Source organism: Lynx canadensis, chromosome D4 (assembly GCF_007474595.2).
Source record: "Lynx canadensis isolate LIC74 chromosome D4, mLynCan4.pri.v2, whole genome shotgun sequence".
Lineage (NCBI taxonomy): Eukaryota > Metazoa > Chordata > Mammalia > Carnivora > Felidae > Lynx > Lynx canadensis.
In genome coordinates this window covers 50,944,080-50,970,885 of record NC_044315.2, presented here as the reverse complement: position 1 = coordinate 50,970,885, position 26,806 = coordinate 50,944,080, and positions in this window count along the sequence as shown.

Genomic DNA, 26,806 nt, shown 5'->3' with positions numbered 1-26,806 from the left:
TTTCATAATATAAATAGAGCAACAAACGCCTCCTCAAAGGAAGTACCAAGAGAAAACAGCCTGCACCTGGCCCTGGGTTTTTTATCATGTTGTGTTTTTTTGTTGTTGTTGTGGGTTTTTTTTCCCAAAGAATTGGATTAGGCTCCGTGTGGAATTGTGAATGCCCATACACCTACTTCATAACAGGACAGCAGAGCAATCTGTTTTCAAAGGCCAAAGCTGTTTTTTCGCCCCCAGCTCTGCGGTTTTTCTCTCCTCTCTTCATCCCAGTGAGGATTTTTTTTTTCTCTTCCCTTCATTTTGAGTCAGCAGCCTGCTGGTAACAAAGGTACCCAGCTGTTCTCTGAGTTCTAATCTCCAAACAACTTTTAATAGGGATTGCCTGCCTTGCACGCAGTTGGCTACCACAACAACATGCCAGATTGCAGGTATTTTAAGGAGGATCCTGAGGATTATGATGAAGTGTCATTTTGCCCAACAGTTTAAGAATAGAATCACTAATATCTCCCTGCAATGATTTGTTTTCCTTTGATAGATGAGTGTGTTCCAGACAGCTTGCTGCCCTACAGTATAGAACTGAAAAGGAGCTGGCAGGCCTCTCCCGGATGTGCCCAACCAGCCCTGGAAAAACAATAATCATGGTTAACAACATACAGAGCGGGTAGCTCACTGTCCCCATTTCATAGATGAGGAAACTGAGTTTTTAGAGGTTAAGTAAGGTTGCATTGCAAGACCATGGCCGACCCCAAGTTCCCGTGAAAACAATTTGTCAAAATGCATCCACTTCTACTGAAGTGGATAGAGGCGTAGACTGCTCGATTTATGCAAAGCCAAACAAAATAAACACATGGTGGGTGGTTCCAGTTGTTTTTTAATAAGAGTCTCCAAACCCTAACAAAACCCACCACTGATATTTTGAATGTAACAGAGAAATTACGTCCTCTGTATGGGCTGTCTCCAGAAAGAGTTACTACTTCTTGAATTTTAATAATCTGTTCAGAGCCAAAAAGGAGCTTGGTATGGGGAGAACTTGACCTAACATTATAAAGTCTCCATCAACTAGACTCCATCAATGATTCTAGAACCAAACCTCAGAGTTAGAAAAGTAGGGAAGTGATTTTATGGTTTAAAACCTTGTTCTCAGGAAAATTTCTTCCCTGCTCCCTACCCACCCTCCTGCTCCCTCAGACCCTCTGGCTCCCGCAAAATGCAGTGTGGGCCTGGCAAGTTCAGTTTGTCAAAGATGTACAAGTCAAATACAGGATTCAGAATTTCTACTGATGAGGACAGGAGGGTGGGCTGAAGTTTAGCCTTGTTCTGACTCAGAAGATAATGTTTGCTTAGCAAATTAATAGGGTAAACACACTTACCATGGAATATTTAAGCTACTTAAGAGAATAAATTGCTTTCAAGCATCCATTCACATGCAAATGATTGATACACTAATTATAAGTCATTCTTATCTCTTCATTAAAGCCTGCTCCCTAAGGACCCATATCAGGTACAACTTCAAATTACCATTTCTGAATATAGAGAACAGCATATCTATCTTAGGAAAACAAACTATTTTAATTCTGATTTTCCATTGGATTATACAGGCATCTGGCCTTCCTACCCCCAAACTGAAATGAAAGAAACATATATTGAATGCATGCTACATGCCAGGTACTATTGGGCACTGGCAATCCAGAAGCTGGTAAGATAGGATTCCTGTTTAGAAAAGGCCCACAGAAGTTTAATTCTTTAGTTTGTTCTCAGGAGGTCATAAGTTTTCCACTCGTAAGTGTTTAAGACCACATGGGCAGCACTGGGGTAGAAAGAATTCAAGAATGACCAATGCTATCTACTGTCCCCTGAAAAACACGACTCTGGATTAATCTGTACTGCATAGACCAAATAGATTTTTAGCTGCCATGTAAATGTTCGTATTAGCACATATTAAGAAATTGAAATTTTATTTCCTTGATTGATATTGCTATTCAATGTGAAGTAGAAAGACTTGGTACCTTTTAAAGAAAAAGGAAGAGCCTGATTCTCAAGGGCAGCAATGTGTCTTGTCACCATCTTTGGAGACTGAAAGGATCATGTGAGAGTTTTCCAATTCTGCATCCATCGCCTTTTAAGCATCAAACATAGTTTTGTGATATCCGTTCCGGATCCATATCTTTTTCATTGGGCTGAGTACATTTGCATGCACTGTTGAACAGCATACACTGATTTCTTTATCCTTAGGTTGTTCAGCCCAAAAGCCTGGGCATCAATCTTAAGTCCTTTTTCTCACACTGCCTATCAGGTCTCCCTCAATAGATGCCCAGAATCTGATGGCTTCTTACCTTCCCCCTCGCATGCTGGTGCAAGGCACATCTTCTTTCAGTGGATTGTTCCCGTAGTTTTCTAAAGCCCTCTGTTTCTGCTCTTTCCTCCTTGGAATCTTTTGTTACCCTTTAAAATTGGAAGACAAGGGGCATCTGGGTGGCTCAGTTGGTTAAGCGTCAAACTTCAACGCAGATCATGATCTTGCGCTTTGTGGGTCCAAGCCCTGCATCAGGCTCTGTGCTGATGGCTCAGAGCCTGGATCCTGCTTTGGATTCTGTGTTTCCATCTCTCTGCCCCTCCCCCACTCATGCTGTGTCTCTCTGTCCCTCAAAAATAAATAAACATTAAAAAAATGTTTCTTCATTGTAAGACGTGTCAAACCCTGTGATGGTTTTACATGTAATGCCAGGTCTTACAGTCTATAGAGACCTCCACGAGTTGGCTCATCTTACTCACCTGTTTCCCCACCCCAGCACCCCACCCCCTTTCTCTCTCTTGCTCCCACTTCCTCCTTGCTGGTGCTCAAATATGCCGTGCATGCCTCCATCTTGAGCCCTTTGCATCTGCTGTTCCATTTGTCAGGAATGCTCTTCCTCCACGTATCACCACACCTGCTGCCTCCCTTCAAGTGTTTGTTCAAATGTCATTTTGCAGTGAGACCTTCCTTGGCCTCCTGTTTAAAATTATCGCCTCCTTACCTGGCACTCTCTTTCCTCCTTCCCAGCTTTCTTTCCATGGCACTTAGCACTGACAGACTATAGGTGTGTCCTCATTCTTTGGATTTCACACACATCAGAATGTAAGCAAAACGAGGCTGGGGATTCGTGTCCCTCTGGTTTGCTGTTCTCGTCCCAGCCCCTAGAAGAGTGTCTAGCACATAGGTACTTACTAAAGCCCGTGTAATTAATTACCCTTTGAATTAAGGGGCATCTTGTTAACTCCTGCTAAGGCCCTCCCTGCACGCCAAGATGTACATTATCAGAGTGTCTGAGGGTGTGACGGAATCATGTGTAGTTTGCAAAGGAAATAATGCTATGTCCCGTTGTTTCGATTTGTTTCCATTTTTAAAAGACAACGTGAGTTTATAATATTTCAGAAATAGTAGCTAAATGTCTCCATGGTTTCATTTGGAATCTTTGTCTGCCTTTTACAGATTTTTATTTCTTCCATCATAAACGGACCAGTCCCTCTCATTTTCTGCTCTTACCAGTACCACCTTCTCAAACTACATTCTGGTCTGTTGTTTATAATGTATGGTGGGGCCGCAACATATTAGAATTTTGCCTCTAAGAATATTTATTAGCTTCCCTCAGACTGCAGTGATGGTGCATATTACCTCAGGGTCTGTGATACGAGGACCCTGCACAGCCACTTAGTGTCTGCTGTTAGTTACTTAAAGCACATTGGCTGATCAGTGCTTCCTTTGTTTGACATTCCCAAACCATTTTATGTATTTGTGATTGCCAGATATTTAGCTCATGAGGCAAGCGTGTCTGGGCCTTGTGTCTCATCTTGGGTGCAGTAGGAGTTTTGTAAGCTTTTTTTTTTTCTGACTTCCTTAAATGCCAGTGGGTCTATTAGTTTAGAGTATTGTACTTAATCGTCCATATGTAAATATCTAGTGTGTCAATTCAATAAAATTCAACATCTTTGATAAAGGGAAATTAAGATGAAAAAGTAGAAAGTGGGGCACCCGGGTGGCTCAGTCAGTTAAGCATCTGACTTCGGCTCAGGTCATGATCTCCCAGTTCATAGGTTCAAGCCCCACATCAGGTTCTGAGCTGACAGTGCAGAGACTGCTTGAGATTCTCTCTGTCCTCCTCTCTCTCTGCCCCTCCCCCCTTGTGTTTTCTCTCTCTAAATAAATAAAACTTAAAAAAAAAAGTGAAAGGTAAATATACACTTGGTTTTATACTTTTCTATCTCAGAATCTCAGAAATGGCTTCACTCAAGGAAGGTGTTTTCTCAAGCCTCTGTTTGTGCTGAGCACAAGTTACTGATGCCCAAGTGCACACCTACTGCTACTTCCCCAAACTTTGACTTTACCTTCAGTTTCAGTGACAAACAGGTATGTCCTAAAATATAAGAAGGATTTTACAGGTCAGAATAGCTTCTCCTTAGAGATCAGGTTTACTCCTATCTTCTGATCTTTGGAACCTTGCATCATCCGCTCTGATTTCTGGGACTCCAGATTCATCACTTGAGATCTGTGTCCTCCTTCAGTAGGAGCCTGACTACTTACCTGGGGACTATTGAATGATGGCACCTTTATAGCTTTGCTCTCTGACTGACAACCTTGATCGAACCAACAGGAAATGCTTTTGAAGTCATGTAATTGCACATTAATAATTAATAATAATAAATATAATTTGTCAGACAATGTCTAGTTGCCAGGAACTATTCTAAGTGCTTTCCACACAGTGTTGCATTTAATCTTCACAGCATGTCATGATATTTACCCTTACTCTCTAAAACAGTTAACAATTCCCATTAGCCAGTGATGAAATTTATGTGAAACCTGTATCAGCATATGCATATGTATATGAGTGAAGAGAAAATGTTTATTTAGACAACAGGAAAAAGGTATTTCTATTTTTAAGTAGTAAAATAACCACTCAGAGAAGTTTTAAAAGAAATAAAAATCTGAAAGCAACCTAATACCTTTATACTAAGTATTAGAAAATTTTTAAATAAATTTTTACATTTATTTTTGAGAAACGGAGAGAGAGAGAGAGACAGGAGGGGCAGAGAGAGAAGGAGACAGAATCCAAAAAGGCTCCAGGCTCTGACCTGTCAGCACAAACCCCAATAAGGGCTTAAACTCACTAACCTTGAGGTCATGACCTGAGCCAAAGTCAGATGCTTAACCAACTGAGGCACCCAGGCGCCCCTATAAACTTTTAATATCTCAATATATGCTTTTTAAAGTTGTCTTTTATTATTGCGCATTCAGGACACTTCGCGTATCTCCCTGACAGCAACTTCCTGTCTTATTTTTGACTGTTTTTTGCATTGTCAGTGTGGCTCCCATCCTAGCTGCTCCTGCTGCTGGTAATCTGAGTGCTAAACTTCCCCACCTGCCTCTCAATTTTGAAGTGGCTTAGTCATTTCTCCTGCCAAATAGATCAACAAGCCTTGCATCTTCTTTCTGTCTTCTGAACAGCTCTAGGGAGTAGTGCCCTGCCTGTTTTTAATTTACACCTTAGCGATTTTCAATGTGTTGGCCACAGATGAAAAGCAGCAAAACAGTTGGGACACTTGTTAAAATTCAGATTCCTGGATCCCACCCTCAAGAAATGATGATTGGTGGGTCTGACCTTGTGTTTGTCTGATAGTCTCTAGTAATAATAATATGCAATAAAATTTGAAAGTCACTGTTTGAGATGGAAAATTGTCTTTACTTTTAAAGGGGTCTTAGTTTTTGGATGTTTTAAAATCACCAAACAAAATAAGAATTAAACAGATTTCTTCATAGGGAGAAAGACACAGTGCTGGAGTTTCTCTACACAGAGCCTTTTTATATACTTCTCTCATCTATGCCTGCCAGTCCTATTTATGAAAGCTTCTGTGAGCCTTCCAAGTAAGCATCTAATAAGTGCTTATCTGTGCAGTGTTTGATGGGCCTTAGGGCCTGCTACACCAAAATTAAACCGGCCCCATATGTCCCAAAGAGGTAAATTTTGGATTATTACAAATATGTGTTGAGTATGTGTGTCTGTATACACACATGCATATGGATTATGTGTGAGTGTACATGTGCAGGTGTTACCTTCAATGATCATATGTGTATCAGTAGAGTCTCTTGTGGGTATTGTGTATATACAGTAGATATAGAAACCCAAATCCCACTTCTACCATTTATATTTTAAATGTCCATAATATCAGCTCATGATACAACTGTTGCTTTGGCAGGCAGAGGAGCTTGAAAAGCTGAGAAAATGGAAGATGAGAATGGATGAAGTATAGATTTTATGTGGTGGTATTGTACCTGCCTAGTTATTGAAAAGTTATGTTAAGAACCTACCCACCCTGGGGCACCTAGGTGGTTCAGTCGGTTGAGCGTCCGACTTCGGCTCAGGTCATGATATCGCAGTCAGTGAGTATCAGGCTCTGTGCTGACGGCTCAGAGCCTGGAGCCTGCTTCGGATTCTGTGTCTCCCTCTCTCTGCCCCTCCCTCACTTGTGCCCTGTCTCTCTCTCTCTCTCAAAAATAAATAAATGTAAAAACAAAAAAAAAGAACCTACCCACCCAAGCCTTCCAGTTTCATTCAAGTGTAAGGTCTTTGGTATGTTTTCCATATAAGCCCAACTCAGCCTCAGAATCATTCTTAACACAGTGGTCAAAGGGGTCAATACCAGCCAATCAAAATATAGCATGGCTGATGAAAACAGTTTGGAGAGAAAAAAGATAAGCACTATTGTTTTTTTCTTATATTCTTGGAGCTTAGCATACTTGTTAATGCCTAGGTTCTCAATAAGTAACTATTAAATAAGTGAATGGTTTAAAAAAACTTCATTGGGAATAGTTTTATGACTTACAAGTTTGATTTCCTGTTTAGTTTGATGTTACCCATCCCTCCTAAACAGCTTTTGGGGGCTACCCTGGACATAATTGGCATTCTTTCTTGGATATGTTGAGGCTACTATTTACAGTAGCTGAATTTTTAAATCAAGAGGACCACAACCAATTCCTGTTTCCCAAATATATAGAAAACTGCTCAAGAACAGGGATAAGATGGTAGTTCTCAATTCCTAAAGAGGCACAGTGTGTCTGTTATTGTGATACATGCTTTTCATACACCCTTCACATTTAATCCTGGTAGAAACTTTGTGAAATAGAATTTATTTTCTTCACTTAAAGGTGAGAAACAGGACATAGTAACTCAGTGACTCCATCAATAGTACTAGATTGCCTCTTAGGTGCTGTATCATATCCATGTTTAATTGCCCAGTATGTGTTTTAGGTCCCCACACATAACAGGTACTCAAAAATTTATTTTCTCATGTTATTTTGTTATGCTCAATAAACTGGCACAAATTCTTCGTACTCTAGATAATTTTAGGCATGATTTCGGGCTACTCCTCCATCAGTATAGCATGGTAAGTCAGATCATGAACTCCTACAGCCAAATTCCTGGGTTTGAATCCTTGAGCAAGACCTTGAATGTGTCACTTAATTTCTCTGCCTCGGTTTGCTTGTCTGTAAGATGAGGGAACTTGTAAGGATTAAGTAAATTGATACGTGTAAAGTGATGAGAAGAAATCTGGCATAGAATAACCCCAGTTAAGTGCCTTCTAAGATTATTACTAGCATGGGGGCCTCACTGTTGTTCAGTGACTTTTCTGTTAAGTAATGTTCTGGGGCACTTGGCTGACTCAATTGGTAGGGCATATGACTCAATCTCAGGGTCGTGAGTTCAAGCCCCATGTTGGGAGTGGAGCCTACTTAAAAATATAAGTAATGTTTTATGTTGCAACACCTATAGGTCAAGGTTATGTTAGTTAAGTCAAGGCTGGCATGGTGATTGCCCCTTTAGAGGTGGCAGGCTGTAAGGAAAGATGGATAAATAGTAAGTGCAGTAGGCTACAAGGAGTCTCATGCTGAATTAGGGCCAGGAAAGCAACACGCATAGCAGAAGGTCCAAGTTGTGAAAAGCCTTGAATGCTGATGTCACCAATAAGATTTTAGATAAGGGCAGGGCATGGTCACAAAGGCCTCTGAGGCACTTAAAAGTGGCAATAAAATAAGTGAGGGATTCCAGGGGCAGACAGGGGGACCAAGAAAATGATTAGGATGTGGTTATAGTAGTTGAAGTTTGAGGTTATAATGTCCTCACCCAGAAATATAGCAGAAGGGAAAGAATAGAGAGGTACAAGGAATACCATAAAGGAAGAAGCAAAAAGGATTTATTAACTGATTAGGAAGAAACTAGAAGGGATTGCTTAGGGACTTCCAGCTGGCTAGTTGCAGAGATGGAACCTAGTGCAAATCTTCTGATTTGGGATCCCCATGGTACGAGTGCAGGTGTAGAAAGCTTTCCCAATACTGGAGGTTCTCAAAGCGTGGTTCCAGCACCATCTGAGAACTCATTGCAGATTTTGGAATCCTACTCCCATGAACCAGAACGCTTGAAGCCCAGCAGTCTGTGCCTTAACCAGCTGCTCAAAATGTTTGCGAACCACTGTTCTAATTGATTCACTCAGATTGCAACTACTTATAGAGGGCTTATTATGCCCTAAAAGGATGTATCTGTGAGTCAGAGTCTAGGTTCCCTTAAGGAGTTTACTAGTCTATTTCGTGCAATGACAGAAAAGTCAAATATTACAAATAACCAAAAAATTACAGAAGCAAAAAAGTACCTAAGCACATTTATCAGGAGGACTTAAGCTTGCCAGAAAAAATAGGACAATTTCCTGAAGAAGTGGCACTTAGGATGAATTTTGCGGTAAGAGCAAGACTTTCTCAGGTGAAGGCCTGCAGTTATGGACAAGTGAAAAGTAACCTTCTTCGCTAGAGCACAGTAAAGAAGGGGGCAGCAGGCGTGACAAAGTTGAAGCATAAGCAGAACCCTGATCATTCAGGCTCCTTGGCCTTCATCCCATTTGAAATAGAAAAGCCATTGAAGGGGTTTCTGGAGAGGAACAGCTTGATGAGATTTGCATTTTTAAAGACCACTTTGGCTCTATTTGTGTAGATTATACTTAATACCACTATAGTCTACACAGGTATAAATTCAGCCATCCTTAGCAGTGCCCCTCGATAGCCACAGAAGTCTCCAGTTTGGCCCTCTGCCTTCCAAGTGGGAAGCCTTGCCCCGATGCCTCCCTTCATATCTGTGCACTTTCTGACCCTACAACTCTCCTGGCTAGTTCAAAAGCAATTAGTAAGTTTGAGTTTTAAACTGGCCTCCAACCATGAAACCACCAAGACTTTCAATTTAATTTCCCTTTCATGCCCATTCACACCTTGACTCCTTTCGAGAAAAACCAACTATTGATACTGATAATAAGCTCATTTTATGCTTTGGAAGAAAAAAAATACTCAGCTGAATTCACCATTAAATACACTCCTCTCATGATGGAGTCTCTACATTTAGTCAGGCTCCTATTAGCTGAGAAAAGAGTGTCCACTGAGGTATGAAATGTTTATTGTAGCTAGTTCCTGCAAGTGCTGCCAAAAGAGAGATAGTATTTTCAATGGCCAAAAACTGCAATGCACGGGACATGAATTATGTATGCCTGTCTCTTTAAAACAAATCAGCATAAATTATCCCATAGCACAGACTGCAGGAATTGGGGGCCCCTGAAAGAAATATTTTGTCTTGGTCTTCCTGGCATCAGAAACTTGGGGATGTGAAAAGGAGCGATTGAGTGAGATTCCAAATCACAACCTTCAATGTTTGAGGGGAAAACAGGGTTAGAATGCGCAGTGACCTGCGTTTTTCCGAGCATCATCTGTCAAGGTACCAGTAATCAACATGTGATTATTATTCTCATCAGCCCAAAGCATGAAAGTAAATTGAGTGAAAAAAATCTTCACATTATGTGAAATGATGACTGCCTTGGAGCCATAATAAACAATGATCTTGCCCTAGTGCTAGGCAGCAAAACAAATGAGGGCTGCCTGCTGTTGGTGCAGTGCCAGAATCATTACCAGATTCTATAGCCACCAGCCCCTCCCTTCCAGTAAGGGCCTGATTTCCTTGTCGGGGCTGGGAAAATGCTGGTCAAATTGCCCCATTAGAAGCAGCCTTTGGCTCCACACTGGAAGTTGGCTGCCTTGCCCAACCCCCCTCTCCTGAAGTCAAGTTCACATTCACCCCTTTGCTCCCCAGAAGGAAGAGGGTGTCCATTAAGTGGCAGTGACCGTGGAACACGGAGAGGCACTTGTTGCTTACAAATGTTAATCGTCAGCCAGGCTCCAGGCAGGCTAGAGGCAGCAAGAAACACAATAGAGGTGAAGGAATTACCGAGGAAAACTCTGATCTTCCCAGAGAGAGTGAGGTTGGGAGTGAGTGAAGCATCCGAAAGGACTTTCTGCTGGTGGTCCTGTTCTATCAAGTCCTCAGCAGGGCAGAGAAATTCTAAGGGTAGGTCTGAATGTACTCCAAAACAGCTGGGAAGGGCCGCTGATCACTTCCTAGAATGGCTGCGGTGGACAAGTTCGGGCTTGGATCTCCCTTGCCCCAGCCTGCCAAGGAAAGTCAGCAGTCAGCCCTTGGGGCACCTTTGTACGAGTTAAATGCCGTCTCTTCTTGTCTCCTAGGTTGAACACCCATGAGTAGAGCACAGCCTTCACCACTTAAACAACAGACTCTGAAAACACTTATATGTTTAAAATCATACAGTTTTGTTCAAAGGTATCACCAGATATGCCTAATTATAAAAAAGAAGAGGCTATTTCTGGTTCCACTTCCAATACAGAAATTGGAAGCTGTCACTCCTGTTCTTATAACTAGAAAAAGCTAAACAAAATGAAAATCGGTGATTTTTCTTGGACCCATCAGAGAATTGAGGAGGCAAGGCAAACTTCCCCCTGAAACCTACAGAGAGAGGACGTCTTAGTTCAGACTGCTATAACAAAATTCCATAGACTGAGTGGCTTACAAGATTGACATTTATTTCTCACACTTCTGGAGGCTGGAAAGTCTAAGATCAAGGGGGTGCAGATTTGATGTCTGTGAGGACCCACTTCCTGGCTTACAGATGGCCGCCTTCTTGCTCATCCTCATATGGTGGAGAGAGCACACTCTAATGTCTTCCTCTTTCTGTTGTCCTTTCTATAAGGATGCAAATATTCAGTCCATAACTGACTCTGAGGACTCATAGCTGAGATTTGCTTAGCTGGACTGAAGCTTCTGGAGACATAAGTTGGTAGGAAAACTTAAATGGTAATTACAGTAAATTGCTAGAGGCAGAGTATAAGCTAGCTGAAGACTGAGAAATTCTTAGGGGCCACAGTCTTAGGAGGACCTCCATATTTTGTGGATTTTAACTCCAGAAACCTTACTGGGTTCTCACAGTGAAGGGGAAGAGTAACTATTGTGAACTGTGCCCACAGCATTCTCCATAGCAAATGTCAACTGAGGAAACAAAACAAAAAAAGCCTACCAGAGCTTTATCCCTCCAGGGGAAAGGACATTTCTCTGACTCTGGCACTCGCTAGCTTTCCTGTTGACCTGAGGGTTAGAGAAGCTAAAAAATACATGTGAAGGTCAGAGCCAAGAAGCGTAGTACCACTAAAAGGCTGAGATTTGTTCATAAGATTATAGAACATTTCTCTTCCTCATACCTCATCACCACTAAGTATCCTGGTATAATTGTAGTGGATTGCAGCTAAAAGAACTGCAAGGCATAGACTATTTTAGGAGGCAAAAGCAAAGTTATTTGAGGAATTTGAAGCCTCTGGTACCTGCAGATCCAGTAAACATTAAAAATAATCCAACTGCTAGCCAGAGAAAAATCAAACTCCTAGGTAAATGCTTATTTACCTCAGTTCCTATTACCTGATAAATCATGTCCATCTCTCAGCAAAAATTACAAGGCCTTTTAAAACTTGGGGCGCCTGGGTGGCGCAGTCGGTTAAAGCGTCCGACTTCAGCCAGGTCACGATCTCGCGGTCCGTGAGTTCGAGCCCCGCGTTGGGCTCTGGGCTGATGGCTCAGAGCCTGGAGCCTGTTTCCGATTCTGTGTCTCCCACTCTCTCTGCTCCTCCCCTGTTCATGCTCTGTCTCTCTCTGTCCCAAAAATAAATAAAAAAAACGTTGAAAAAAAAATTTAAAACTCAAAAACACACAAACAAAAGAAAACAAAAACAATTTAAAGAAACAAAGTAAGCAACCGAATCAGATTCAGACATGAAACAGATTTTGGAACTAGAGAATTGAAAATAAATATCTTAAAGGCTTTAGTGGAAGATGTAGAAAACCTGCAGAAATAGGTAATGTAATCAGAGAAGTAGAAACTGAGGGGAAAAAATCAAAAGGAAATGCTATAAATAAAAATAAAATAAATCCTTTGATGGGCTCATTAGTAGACGACACAGCCAAAGAAAGAAACAATGAGCTTGAAGATATGAGGTCCATAGTAACACAATTTTTTTAATGCAACTTTTATTGTTTTTGTATTCCTCGAGAAAAAAGTTTATGGAAGGAAAGTTAGAAAGTATAGACTAGCAAAAAGAATAAATTAGCAATCTGCCATAAGTCCACTGCTTCAAGATAAACCCTGTTAAATTTTTATGTATCTGACCAATGTTTTATTTGGCATTTCTTTCACATTCATAGAGTAAATATGTCTGGTTATTTCTCACTTATAATATTCCCTGATACTGTCTTTAGTTCATTTAATTGGTGTGTTTTGTACTTCTCCATCCAGAGTACCATGAAGGACCAGATCAAGGTTCTGTTTTCTTTTGTTTCCTCTCAAAGTACTTAACCCAATGCTCCGTATTCATAGTGAGTTTTTAGTGTATGTTTGCTAATCCGTTGCTAAATAATGGAAAAAAGAATTCCCCTATTTCCCATAGTTGAAAATGGCTGTTTCTCAATATAATGGCTTTTGCCTCCAATTGGAAATGTTCCGTTTGTCAGACAGAGATCATTTTTCCTTCCTATTTCCAGATAACACATCTAAGAATTAAACCCTTCATCATCAAAGTAAATTAGGGGATGAGAGGGCTTGCAACTTAACGCTGTACCTCAGATGATCTGGTGTGTTTTCATCAGTGGGAATTTGATCAGAAACCTTGGGGATAATGCGAGGCCTCTGCTCAGAGTGCTGCCTAAGCCCCTGCCATTGTATCTACTAGCAAGGTTAATGTAATTTTAGGTCCTTAAAGCAAATAACCTAAGTAACCATTCATAGATATTAGCCAGAATGCAAAGGCAGAAGCAAACAGAATCTGGAAATGCAGGTAGTTGGTCACAAAATTAAGATCAAATTCCACTTCCCCAAGGACACCTTCTTTGAACTTGAGAAATGTTACATTTCCTTAAAGTATCCCTGAGATATCTTTTCAGGGGTCTTTTTAAATTTCCCTTCAAAATGGGACACAATCTCTAATGAAATATTTGTACGATTATTTGCCTTCTTCTCTTGTAAAGTCAGAGTCCGGTTTGCTCACCACTGAATCCTAAACATTTAGCAGAGTGCATGGTATGTAGTTGTATCCAAAGTATACTTGTTACTAACGAATGAATAACTAAGAGTTCAAGATTTCTTTACATCTCATCTCTCATCCAAGCATTTAAGAGAAGTTGGAATGATTATCTAAGTGGGGCTCCTCCTGAGAATAGAAAAAGGACAGAAACACCTCCAGCTTTGTGATTATTGCTCTCATATTCTATTTACTATGTTCATCAAAGCAGGATTACTCTGGTATCTCTGCCCCTTCATGGAAATGATCTTTGATTCTAAGTCCTGTTTTCCTAATATAATGAGGGTTTTAAAAATTGCCAAATAATTATTGTTAAAATTTGCCAGATGGTCTTAAACACTTAAAAGTTTAGAGATGGAAGAAAGAATAGTGGTCTTCTCTTCTTAGTTAAACATCAAACCTCAAAATTCTTTCATTAGTGATTTGCTCTTTAGGGACTTGGCTATAAAAATTCTGTGTTAGTTTGAAATTTTCAATACATGATGGTCCCATTTGGTGCTTGTCCTATGCATATTCATAATCAAAACTTTTAATGTCCGTTAGAAATTGTGGACTCAATTCTGTACATAGTTCTGTGTGTATTGACACATAGAACAAATGCCTAGATTTATAACCACCATCACAGACAGAATTAGCTCATGGGATCCTTCATAGTCAGACCCTCTACACATTGCCATGTGACACAACTATCCAATTTCTGGGAATTTATTCTAGAGAAATGAGAACTATGGCCACATAAAAACTAGCATATGAATGTTTATAATAGCGTTCATGATCATCAGGGACTTAAAACTAAAATCTTAACATAAACGAAATATTACCTTTGTTACATTCTATTTTTTTCCCTGCCCCAGCATAAAACTATTAACTACTATATCATCTGGAAGCTGCTTATCATTTCTCATACTCCCAGCATTTGCTAATAGGATGGTTTAGAGTGCCATCAAATGGATCTAATTCAAGGCACTTGAGTGCAGTTAGATAATATTCTGATGTTCTTGTGTGCTCTAGTCTAGGTGCCTGCGCATGTATGAAGCGGCCTAATGTATCAGTGGCAGGAATTAACAAAACCCTAAGTAGCACTTCTACCAAGGGACTATTAGGCAATTATAATTAAAAACCATTAGTCATTGGAATTTTTCTCAGTTTTCCCCCTTTGGTGGGTGTTCTTTATTTTCTTCTAGCTCAGTTGGCTAATTCTAAAGAATGATTTAATTTTCCAAATGCTCAAGAACACCAGCTGTGTTCATGTGTTTCTAAGAGTGATTTAATAAAACCTTTAAATTAACTTGCTGTAATTTCTGGGTGGTAACCACACACATCCTTCACAGTGGTGGCAAGAAGACTGTACATGCTAGAAATGGTGATTGATATGTGGGATCACAAAATACCAAGGCATGAAGAACTTCACTGCAGAAATAACAGAGCAGAATATCAGGTCATGTGCCTCCTCACCTTAGTGATGTAACTAGTGCTTTTTAGGAATTGAAGAAATAACTGAAAAGAAAATAAGGGCAATGAATGCCGCATTCTTTAGTTAAAAATATCCTTATATCTAAAACTCAGAAGATTAGTTAAAACCCTGTCATCAACCAATTAGCAATGCTAAGAGAATTATGGCAATAAATGACCTTGCAATTGATTTACTTGATTCCAAGTACAAGTCTGTGTACAGAAAAGAAGAATCTTAAGTTTATTCTTTGTGGGAACACTTTACTTCCTATTAGCAAGCTAGAACCCTTCCATAAAGCAAGGCAAAGCCTTCAAAGTGGAAAGCCAATGTAGACATTAGGAAACTAATGATAGAGTTAACTAAGTCAGCCTCTGCTAAACTTGTACCCGTATTTTCCACACTCCTCTGGACAGGTGTATTTAGTATTTATAAATAGTAATAAAAGGGTCAAGTCAAGGGGCACCTGGGTGGCTCATTTGGTTGAGTGCCCTGCTCTTGATTTCAGCTCCGGTCATAATCTCATGGTTTGAAAGATCGAGTCCCTCATGGGGCTCTGTGCTGACAGAATGGAGACTGCTTGGGATTCTCTCTCCCTCTCTCTCTGCCCCTCCCCTCCTCCTACTCTCTCTCTCTCTTTCAAAAATAAATAAATAGGAGCGCTTGGGTGGCTCAGTCGGCTGAGCGCCTGACTTACGCTCAGGTCATGATCTCGAGTTTCATGAATTCAAGCCCCACATCAGGCTCTGTGCTGATAGCTCGGAGCCTGGAGCCTGCTTCGGATTCTGTGTCTCCCCCTCTCTCTGCCCCTCCCCTGCTTGTGCTCTCTCTCTGTCTCTCAAAAAATGAATAAATGTTAAAAAAATTTAATAAACAAATAAGCTTTTATAAAAATAGGATCAAATCAGATATTTGGATGATTGATTACTGGATGGATGGATGGATGGATTCCTAACTGACTAGGCAGAAGGACTGACTGCACCAGTTTAACAAGAGAGCTTTCTCTAAGTATAGCAGATGAGCAGATTAGCTTTACTTTGGTGCTTCTTTCTCCCACTATTCCTATTATAAATTCTAATCATCAGGAATGTGGGAAGCCATTCTCCTGACTCAGGCTGAGGGCAGGAAGAAAGAAAGAACAAAACCAAAGAGCCATAAAACAAGAATAACAACAACAAACACAAAGGAAGAAGAAGATCAGAAATAGAAAGCAGAGGGGCGCCTGGGTGGCTCAGTTGATTAAGCATCTGACTTCGGCTCAGGTCATGATCCCGCAGTTTGGTGGTTTGAGCCCTGTGTCAGGCTCTGTGCTGACAGCTTACAGCCTGGAGCCTGTTTTAGATTCTGTGTCTCCCTCTTTCACGGCACTCCCCCACTCGTACTCTGTCTCTCTCTCTCTCTCAAGAATAAACAAATATTTAAAAAAAAATTTTTTAAAGAAATAGAAAGCAGAAATTGGAAAAAACTGTATATCAAATGTCTTATCTGTCACCACCCTTTTAAAAACATGATTGTGAATAACACTCCAGTGCCCAGAAAGGACACCCAAGATATCCTATGCTAAGATAGAATTCAAATATTTTATAGCTTTAAAGTTTCTAAAACAATAGTTCTCAACTTGCTAACCCTGAACCGACAATGTCAAACCTACCTGTCAACTTGTTAGAAAAGCTAATTGTCAGGCAAGCCCCACTATATATCTACACAATCAGAATCAGGGTGGAGCCCAGCATACTGTGTGAACAAGCCTTAGAGGTGATTCTAATGCTTTCCAAAGAGTGAGAATCACAGAAAAGCAATAGAACCTTAAAGCAATGGTGTTTCTTTTAATAGTCAATTTGAGATCGACAGTTTTTGAATGGGAATACTGTCAATGGCAAGAAAAGGAAGTCTCCCTGGGGTATTACTGAGTGTTGTCCAGGTAAGTGACAGCTGTGAGCAAAAGATCATCTTGGGAAGCTGTGAACCCTAGTTAATATAAACTCTAGGTGAGTCATTGTGATGCTGTCAGGCTAGGTCCAAGCACCCAAGAGAGTCCTTGGCTGCTTGCAGGATAGAAAGCACACTCGAGCCAGTGGGAGGTGAAAGCAGAGTTTATTGAAGGTATAGAGTGAGTGCAGGTGCGAGTGTCTGGAAGACTCACGAAAGGAGGGAGTCTGGCCTTGCTTGGGATCTGGGGGGTCTTTACTGAGGATTGTGGTCTGTTGTACATGTCCTCTCAGGCATCCAGGAACTGGTTAGAACAAAGATGAGGGTTCAAGCCAGGGGATCTTGACATGGAGATATCTAGTGCTGGTAGTCTGGAATATGCTTACGATAGCTTTGGTCATTCTCAGCTGGTCTTTCCTTAAATGTTTTCTATTCCAGGGGCGCCTGGGTGGCTCAGTCGGTTAAGCGGCTGACTTCGGCTCAGGTCATGATCTCGAGGTCCGTGAGTTCGAGCCCCACATCAGGCTCTGTGCTGACAGCTCAGAGCCTGGAGCCTGTTTCAGATTCTGTGTCTCCCTCTCTCTGACCCTCCCCCATTCATGCTTTGTCTCTCTCTGTCTCAAAAATAAATGTTAAAAAAAATAAAAAAAATGTTTTCTATTCCAAAGAAATAATTAACTCCTCATCCCCTACCAGGAGGACATACACTATTTGCATTCCGAGGCGTGAATAAGGTGGAGGTGCAGGTCTTATCAAGAATAAAAGGAGGAAATCGGGGCATCTGGGTGGCTCAGTCGGTTGAGCATCCGACTTCGGCTCAGGTCACGATCTCGCGGTCCGGAAGTTCGAGCCCCCCATCGGGCTCTGGGCTGATAGCTCAGAGCCTGGAGCCTGCTTCCGATTCTGTGTTTCCCTCTCTCTCTGCCCCTCCCCCGTTCATGCTGTGTCTCTCTCCGTCTCAAAAATAAATAAACGTTAAAAAAAAATAAAAAAGAATAGAAGGAGGAATAGGCATAAAAAGCAAATTTTTATGGAGTCTTTGAGTTTCCCTATCTCAATTGAATATAAACTGTAGAGTAAAGTGGCTTAGACAGGCTATGTAAAGGGGTCGGCAAGAGACAAGTTGGCTATTGCCCTAAAAGGGATTCTTTCATGAGCATGAGATCAGATTGAGTAAGTGTGCCAGATTATATGATCAGCATTACTTTCCATTCACTGTCCTTGAATGGACCTTGGTAAAGGCAGTAGAGAGGGTAAAAACTAGAAGACCCTGACTTTGACTAACAAATGCTCCATTATTTTTACCCTTGAAGGGTAAACTATGAAAAATATATAACCCTTTTGGTCACATCTAGAAAGCAAGGTAAGCCAGCACTTTACAAATTCTCCATCCTCTCAGAAGTAGGAAGGGCAAAAAGTCAACATGAGAGTAACTCCTACCCACCTTCACACCCTCCCCATGAATGAACTCATGTACATGTGAACTCAGAATTGCCCTTCCCTTCTACTCCTACCCATACCTGTACCCAAAGACAGATAGGGAAATGTGTTTTATTTTGCACCATGATAAGAGGAATCTAATTCCCTGTAGTGAGGTTCTCAACCCATATAGGAAAAAAGCAAGGTAGCATTGTTTTGACATGAAGCTGGCATAAAAGAAAATAATCTAGCTCTACTGGGCTCTAGAAGAGTTACATTTCATAATCCTCTTATCATCGTAAGAGTGACAGTGTGCCTATCCTAAAGAAACATGGGGTTTCCAGGTGCGACGCACATTTTCCAGGACTGTAGGACAGGTGTTGGCGCATAGGAGTTGTTCCTTGGATCCAAGTTCAAGTTCTGTCTGTCTTTTCTGGCTGTCCACCATAGGAGGGATCTTCATCAGGCCACTTCTCTTGCTGGAAATACCATCACAAATGATTAGCCTGAGGCTTCCTCATAGTTTGTGACTATGGCTAGAGTATTTAATCTTTCCTTGAAGAATGCCAGTGCACAGACCTCAACAATCTCTAGGGTGATGAAGCTTCTAACCCACATATACAGGAAATCAAATTCCATCACTTCTAATGCAGAAGAATGGGACAAAGACATTTCTAACCTCACCCGTCTGCCTCACTTTCTACTGTTGAATCACCAAGCATTTATGTGTGCAGCAAACTTAAGATCAGGGTCGGGGCAGGGAGGTAGAGAGGAGTTAGCATCACAGAAATGCTTACTTCTTCCTGTTCTTAAAAACCTTTTCACGGGGCGCCTGGGTGGCGCAGTCGGTTAAGCGTCCGACTTCAGCCAGGTCACGATCTCGCGGTCCGTGAGTTCGAGCCCTGCGTCGGGCTCTGGGCTGATGGCTCAGAGCCTGGAGCCTGTTTCCGATTCTGTGTCTCCCTCTCTCTCTGCCCCTCCCCCGTTCATGCTCTGTCTCTCTCTGTCCCAAAAATAAATAAACGTTGAAAAAAAAAAATTTAAAAAAAAAAAAAAAACCTTTTCACATATCCATTCATGTTCCCAAGTCAGGGATTCTTATTATTTTCCCTGCACTCCCAAATTCCTGCTACTCTCCAATATGGAACAATTTACACAGTACTTGGTTCCTTTTCTCCAAATACTCAAACCTTTAGGGACTCATCTACTCCCAAAGAACATTTAAAGGAATTTTCCTAAACAAATGTATCTCTTTCCATCAGAAGAATTCTGGTGCCATCAGTTAATTTTTTTTTTAATGTCACAAAAAATCTAGCCTTTGTTTCTCAGTGTTGATCTGAAAATCAATTTGACCCGGTTCTATACTTTTGACATTATTCCTTATTCTCTTGCATCCCTACTCACTCACACCCCATATCCCCAGACCAACTGACTGATTTAATGTCCTTGATCTTCACCCAGCTCTTCCTGGAAGCATGCGTGGGTCACACCTGCTTGAGTGCTTAAAACCCCATGATGGTAGGCAGTGTGCAGTGAACACTATAATGTTAAGGTTGGAAAGCATCCCTGAGCCCATTTAGATTGCTTTCTTTTTTAATTTTTTTAATGTTTATTTTTTTGTTGAGAGAGACAGAGACAGAATGCGAGTGGGTTAGGGGAAGAGAGAGAGGGAGATACAGAATCTGAAGCAGCTCCAGGCTCTGAGCTGTCAGCACATAATGTGACGCGGGACTCGAACTCACAAGCTGTGAGATCATGACCTGAGCTGAAGTCAGACGCTCAACTGACTGAGCCACCCAGGTGTCCCTAGATTGCTTTTTAAACAGTGTTCTATGGAACACCATGGAGCCCACAGTGTTCCTGCCTGAGGATGCTGCAGGAGCTACCTGAGAAACCTGCATGGGCAGGACCTAGAAACACCACTCCCATTTCAGCCAAGGATATTGGGCTCTTTTCTTCGTTATACACTGAGATTCCCTGTAAGAGTTTATTTAAAAAAGAAAAAAAATTTGGGCGCCTAGGTGACTCAGTCAGTTAAGCATCTGACTTCAGCTCAGGTCATGATCTTGAGGTGTGTGAGTTAGAGCCTGGGGCCTGCTTTAGATTCTGTGTCTCCCTCTCTCTCTACCCCTCCCCTGCTTGTACTCTGTCTCTTTATCTCAATCAATCAATCAATCAATCAATCAATAAAGTTTAAAAAAACAAAACAAAACAAAAAACCTTTTTAACGTTTGAAAAATAATCACCTGGAATAATATTGGTGAGGAAACTGAGACTCAGTGTCCAGACTGCAAACTAGTTAGGACAGAATCTTGCTGAGTCATTGTTCTCACAACTCAAAGTACCTCCCTATAAATAAGTAACTTTTCCTCTGTTAGAATGGTTTTATGGCCAAAATTTGTTGACTGTACATATTTTTAAGTGTACAATTCAATGGTTTTTAGAATATTCAGAGAGATGTACACTTATTCACAATCGATTTTAAAACATTTCTCTCACCTCCCCCTCACCACCACCAAGAAAATCTTGTACCCTTTCGCAGTGACCTTTCTATCTATTCTTTCACCACCATGCCTCAGTCCCTGAAAAATACAAATTAACTTTCTGCCACTGTGAACATTATATATGAATGGAAACATGCAATATGTGGTCATTGGTGACTAATTTCTTTCACTTGTCATAATGTTTACAAAGTTTATCCATATTGTAACACGTATCATGATTTCATCTCTTTTTATTGCCAAAAAATAATTCTTTGTACAGATACATCAAATTTTATCTTTTCATTCAGTTGATGGACATTTGGGTAGTTTCCACTTTTTTACTATTATGGATAATGATACTATGAATGTTCACATACAGGGGTATTTTGTGGATATATATTGTCATTTCTCCTGGGTATATCGCCAGGAATGGAATTGCCGGGTCATATTATAAATCAATGTTACCATAGCAACTTTTTGAGAAACTGCCAAACTGTTTCCCATAGAGACAGCACTGGTTTTTATTCCCATCAACAACGAATGTACGAGTGTTCCCACGTCTACACATAATTGCCAATATGCTTGTTGTTTGTCTTTTTTTGTTATAGCTATCCTACTGGGTGAGTGACATTTCTCTGTGATTTTGATATGCCTCCCCCCGCCCCACCCAGCACCGAATGATGTTGAGTATCCTTTTACATACTTAGTGTATGTAAAATATTACATACTTGCATCTTCTTTGGAGAGGCATCTGCTTAAATCCTTTGCCCATTTTTAATTGAATTACTTATCTTTTTATTACTGAGTTAAAAGCATTCTTTATACAGTCTAGATTAAAGCCCCTTTATGTATGACTTACAATATTTTCTCCCCTTCTGAGGGTTATCTGTGTACTTTCTTCATGATAGTATTTGTAGCACAAAAGTCTTTCATATTGATGAGGTCCAATTCATCTTTTTTTTTTTTCACTTCTGCTTTTAGTGTTGTATCTAAGAAGGCTTTACCTAATGCCAAGTCATAAAGGTTTACTCATCCTTTTTTTTTTTCTCAGATTTTATAGTTTTCACACTTAAAATGAGGCCTATGATCCATTCAGAGTATATTGGGAAGTAGGGGTCCAACTACATTCTTTTGCATATGGCTATCCAGTTACCCCAGGATTATTTATGGAAAAAATGATTGTTTCTCCTTTGAATTTTCTTGGCACCTTATTAAAAATTGGTAACTGTAAATGTAAGGATTTACTTTGGGATTCTCAGTTCTATTCCATTGGTCTGTATGTCTATCCTTATGTTATTGCCACAGTATTTTAAGTGCTGTTACTTCAAAAAATTTTTCTTATTGAAGTATAGTTGACTTACAATGTTGTATTAGTTTTAGGTATACAACGTAGTGAATTGACAATCCTTTATGAATGAGGATAAGTGTGGTTGTTAGACTGTTAGTAGTAAGTTTTGAAATTAAGAAGTAGAAGTCTTCTGACTTTATTTTTCTTTTTTAAGATTGTCTTCACTACTTGTGTTCTTTATTACTGTATATGAATTTTAAGATAAGCTTTTCCATTTCTCCAAAGCAGGTAATTGGGTTATTGATAAGGATTACACTGACCCTGTAAATTATTTTGGACAGTATTACCATCTTAACAATATTAAATCTTCCAATCCATGAATGTAGACTGTCTTTCCATTTATTTAGGTCTTTTAAGATTTTTTCGCAATGTTTTATATCTTTGCATTTGTTTTGTTAAATATAGTCCTGGGGCACCTGAGTGGCTCAGCTGGTTAAGCATCTGACTCTTGATTTCAGTTCAGATCATGATCTCAAGTTCTTGGGATCAAGCCCCACATCAGGCTCTGTGCTGACAGCTCAGAGCCTGCTTGGGATTCTCTCTCTCTCTCACTCCACCCCTCCTACTGCCCCTCCTCTGCTCAACACTCTCACTCTCTCTAAATAAACTTTAAAAGATAGATAGATAGATAGATAGATAGATAGATAGATAGATAAAGTCCTATTTTATTCTTGATGTTACTATAAATGGAATTGAATTCAGAATTTAATTTCCAGGTTGTTCATTGCTAATACATAAAAATGCAACTTACATTTATATATTTATATTGATAGTGTATCCTGAGTCACTGATGAACTCATTTACTCTAATTGTTTATGAACAATTTCCTTTGAATTCTCTATATGCAAGATCATATGGCCAAAAAAAAAAAAAAAAAGATAGTTTTACTTCTTCCTTTCCAATCTGTGTGTCCTTTGTTTCTTTTTCTTGCTTAATTACCCTGGGTGAAAACTCCAATACAGTGTTGCATAGAAATAGCAAGAGTAGAATTATACTTAACTTTGATATATTCATTGTGATTTGGGAGAAGTATAGCTATGCCTTCCTAATTATATTTGCATAGGTTACAGTATATATTATACACATTATTTATCATATAATTGTATGTATAATACTGATAGATAAATGTATATTTTGTAAGAACAGATATGTTACAGCTACTGGATGGATAAATACTAGAATACTGAGAAAAATCATAAGGGAATTAAGTGAAACTTTAGTGTTTTCCATTAGTTTTCACATCAACAAAGAATGTTTGAATTTCTCCCTACTTTATTACTTGTCACAGAAAGTGATCAGAGAGTGGGGTGGAGTAATTCTCCTGACAGATGTTATGAGCTGGGAGCAATGCTAGAACATATAATAAAAGCCCCTGGTTTCACCAAAAATGGTCATTTGGCAAACATGCATGGAGAATCTACATGTCCAAGTTCTGTGGAAGATGGTGCATGAATGTTATCATAAGTAGAGAAAGAGGTCACCCGCAGAACCTTTTGGACATAAGGCTGTTCATGAGTGGCATCATGATACAGTAGAAAGAAGACCAAACTTGGAGTCAGAAAACCTGGTGTCTAATCTTGATTTCTTTTGGTTTTGACCAAGTCACTAATTAACTAGAAATTGGTGTTAGTTGTGCACATACAATGTGATAATCCTTAGGAAATGGTACATTGCTCTGTAACTGCTAGGAATGGCTATTGCAGTTATACAGACTCTTAATAGGTATGAATCTGTTGGAAGTTAGCTATAACAGTGATAAAAAATCATTTTCTTTCTATTTTTTCCAACATTTTGTTCTGTTCATAAGGGCATCTGGTGACTGATAGAAGTTCCACCAAGGGCATTTCATTTTAACTCTCAATAGAGTAATTTAATACTCCAGAAATAAAGATAAGTGGGGTTATCCTTTTGGAAAGAAAATAATTAAAAGGATTTTTTCATAGTCAGGCTTACTGCTTATTTTTGGAGTAGGAATCTGAAGGCTCTATTTGACCAAGGACAATTTCTTTGCTTTTGTCATGCATAGCTCTTTTTGCCTTTCCTGCCTACTTCTTCTACCAATGCAATTGTTTTCAATTCTCCTATAAAGCACTCTCTTAGGTTTCAATTATTATTGTGCATATCACCATTTGCTGGGTTTTAGACTTCCTTGTGATATAGAATGTAATGCACTGGACAAATTACTCTAGGTTTTACATTTCTTAAATTAAGGAGTTGTTTTAGATGGCATGCCTCTGAGCTTTTTTCCTATCTAAAATCCTTTCTATGTGTAAAAGTCTGTTATCCTATGCTTTATAAGTGATTTTGTTTGACGAAGGAGTTCCTGGCTTCAAAAAAGGATTTAAATACAAACTAACAGACTAGTGAAATACAAGTTTGCGTGAGTCACAAAAGGACAGATGTCTTGTCTGTTGACTTCATCATCTCCAGCACTTTGGTGCCTAACACATATTAGGTGTTCCGTAAAAAAATGTTACGTGAATGAATGGGTGAATGAAATGAATAAGACTACCTCATTATATGTGGATTAGCTGCTCCCTCAGTTTGTTCAGTCATAAATATTCATCAGACATTGCTGTTCAATGTTAGTGGAAGGCATTTCTAAGACATGGAACCATGGAAGTTGATTGTGATAAATTATTTTAGTATTCCTTGATCTACTAGTTAGCTCCTGAACTGGCTGATTCCTTGAAGTTTTCATTTCATACAGGATGCCCTTAAGAAAGAACACACAGTAGGAAGTGTTCCCTAATAGTGTTTTCATCTTTCCTTGAGAATTCATTGTAGACCTATTGGGGCAAAAGATACTGTGGTTAAAAGGGTTTGTTGGAATTAATATGCATCATCATCAAGTTCCTGATTAAAATTGCATTCCATGGACAACTTGGATTTCCTAATAAAAAAAAAATCTTGCTGAGTCTCTGGAGTTGAGCTTGTGTTCTATTTTTTATAGTTCTGATCTAATGCAAGCCATTTTATACAGTTCCATAAATTTTTCATCTTGCTCTCAATGGCAGAATACGAGCTGTATAAATTATTTCAATCCCAAATCATTTGTAAAAGCAATCTCTTGACGATTCCTCCCTCTCATAGCCTTTCTTTATTTTGATCTCCGGTAAGGTGTGTGTGTGTGTGTGTGTGTGTGTGTGTGTGTGTGTGTGTGTTTAATCTTAGGTAAGGATTTCTTCCTTTTAATCTTCAGAAGACCCATGTTTTCTGTGGCTTTTTCCCCCCATTTAAAATTGACTTTGTGATTGTGTTTCAGTTTTGCATTCAGAGTTACTTGTTTTGATTGATAAATGTTTGCAAGAAATATAATCTCCTCTTATGCTTTTCTCTCCCTTTTTTTTCCTCCCAGAAGGAGCTTTGCATGGGTAGCAAAGCTCTCCTGATAACACTGGAAATAAATCTTAATGTCTTTGCCCTGTGATAGGCCTAGACCTTATCATTCTTCTTCTACCCCAGTGATAATTGCTTATCTGTACATACAGGCCTATTCATATGACTCTGATGCCATGGGGGTTTACATCTCCAGGAAGATAGACAGGAAGTGCAGTCTGCTGAATCCATTCTTAATAGCTTTAATAGAAACCAGACAAAGAAGGGATACTGGGCCAGGTTGACTATCTCAAAATGATAAGACCATCTATGCATTTTGGGATGCTTTCTCATGAAGTCTTTTTTTTTCCTCTGCTCTGAATTGGCTGCCCTGGAGAGGTGAGGATTTGCAAAATGCATTCCTGTCAAAGCTACAATCAAAATAAAAGATTATATATGAAAAAATATATCCAAACTCACTGCCACTTTTACTTTGCTCAGCAACTGAAAAAGGAATCTTAGAAATCACCCAAACATAACACACTCAAAGTAGACAGGCCTACAGCCCAGCAAGACACTTTGGAGTAGCCACATTCTTTGAATAAAACTTGGGGGGAAAAGTAAAGATTGAACTTTCTACATACAAAATAAATATACCAGTTTGGGACATTGAACTCCAAATGTCCCAAGATATGTGGAGAATTAGATATAGTATATATGCTATGGAGAAGAAGGGAGGAGGGAAACAGAACTAGCAAAAAAAAAAAAAAATGGAGGAAGGAGGAGGAAAAAAGAAGACGTGAGAAAAATTTTGGAATCTAATCTCATTTATTCTCACATCCTCTCGGAGGATTTGGGAAGCACAGAAATAATTATGTCCACACCAGATCAAGATAAGAAGCCTGGCAACCAAATCACCTAAGATTAAAATGGCTGCTTATGTTCTAAATGTAAAAAATGTCCATGGTGGGCAGAGAACATTCCAGAAAAACGGACAAGTTCTGACATGACTACGAAGGAGGACCACTGAATTGGTATGATCTCAGCTAATCATACCATTTTTAAAGTAAAAACCCAGTTGAAAGTCACATGCTGTTGGAAAAAAAGTGGTTAAATCTTTCCTTTTTCCAACTTAGGGAAACCACAGTAACCTGCCACTTTCAAAAACACTGCCTATTTATGTGCATAATGGAAAATTCCTCTTCTTGCATAACAAAGGCAGCCTAACTGCAGGTGTCTAAATAAATGCCTTTCAGGGGTGCCTGGGTGGCTCAGTCAGTTAAACTTCTGCCTTTGGCACAGGTCACCATCTCACAGTTCCTGGGTTCAAGCCCTGCACTGAGCTCTGCTGACAGCTCAGAGGCCTGGAGCCTGCCTTAGTTTCT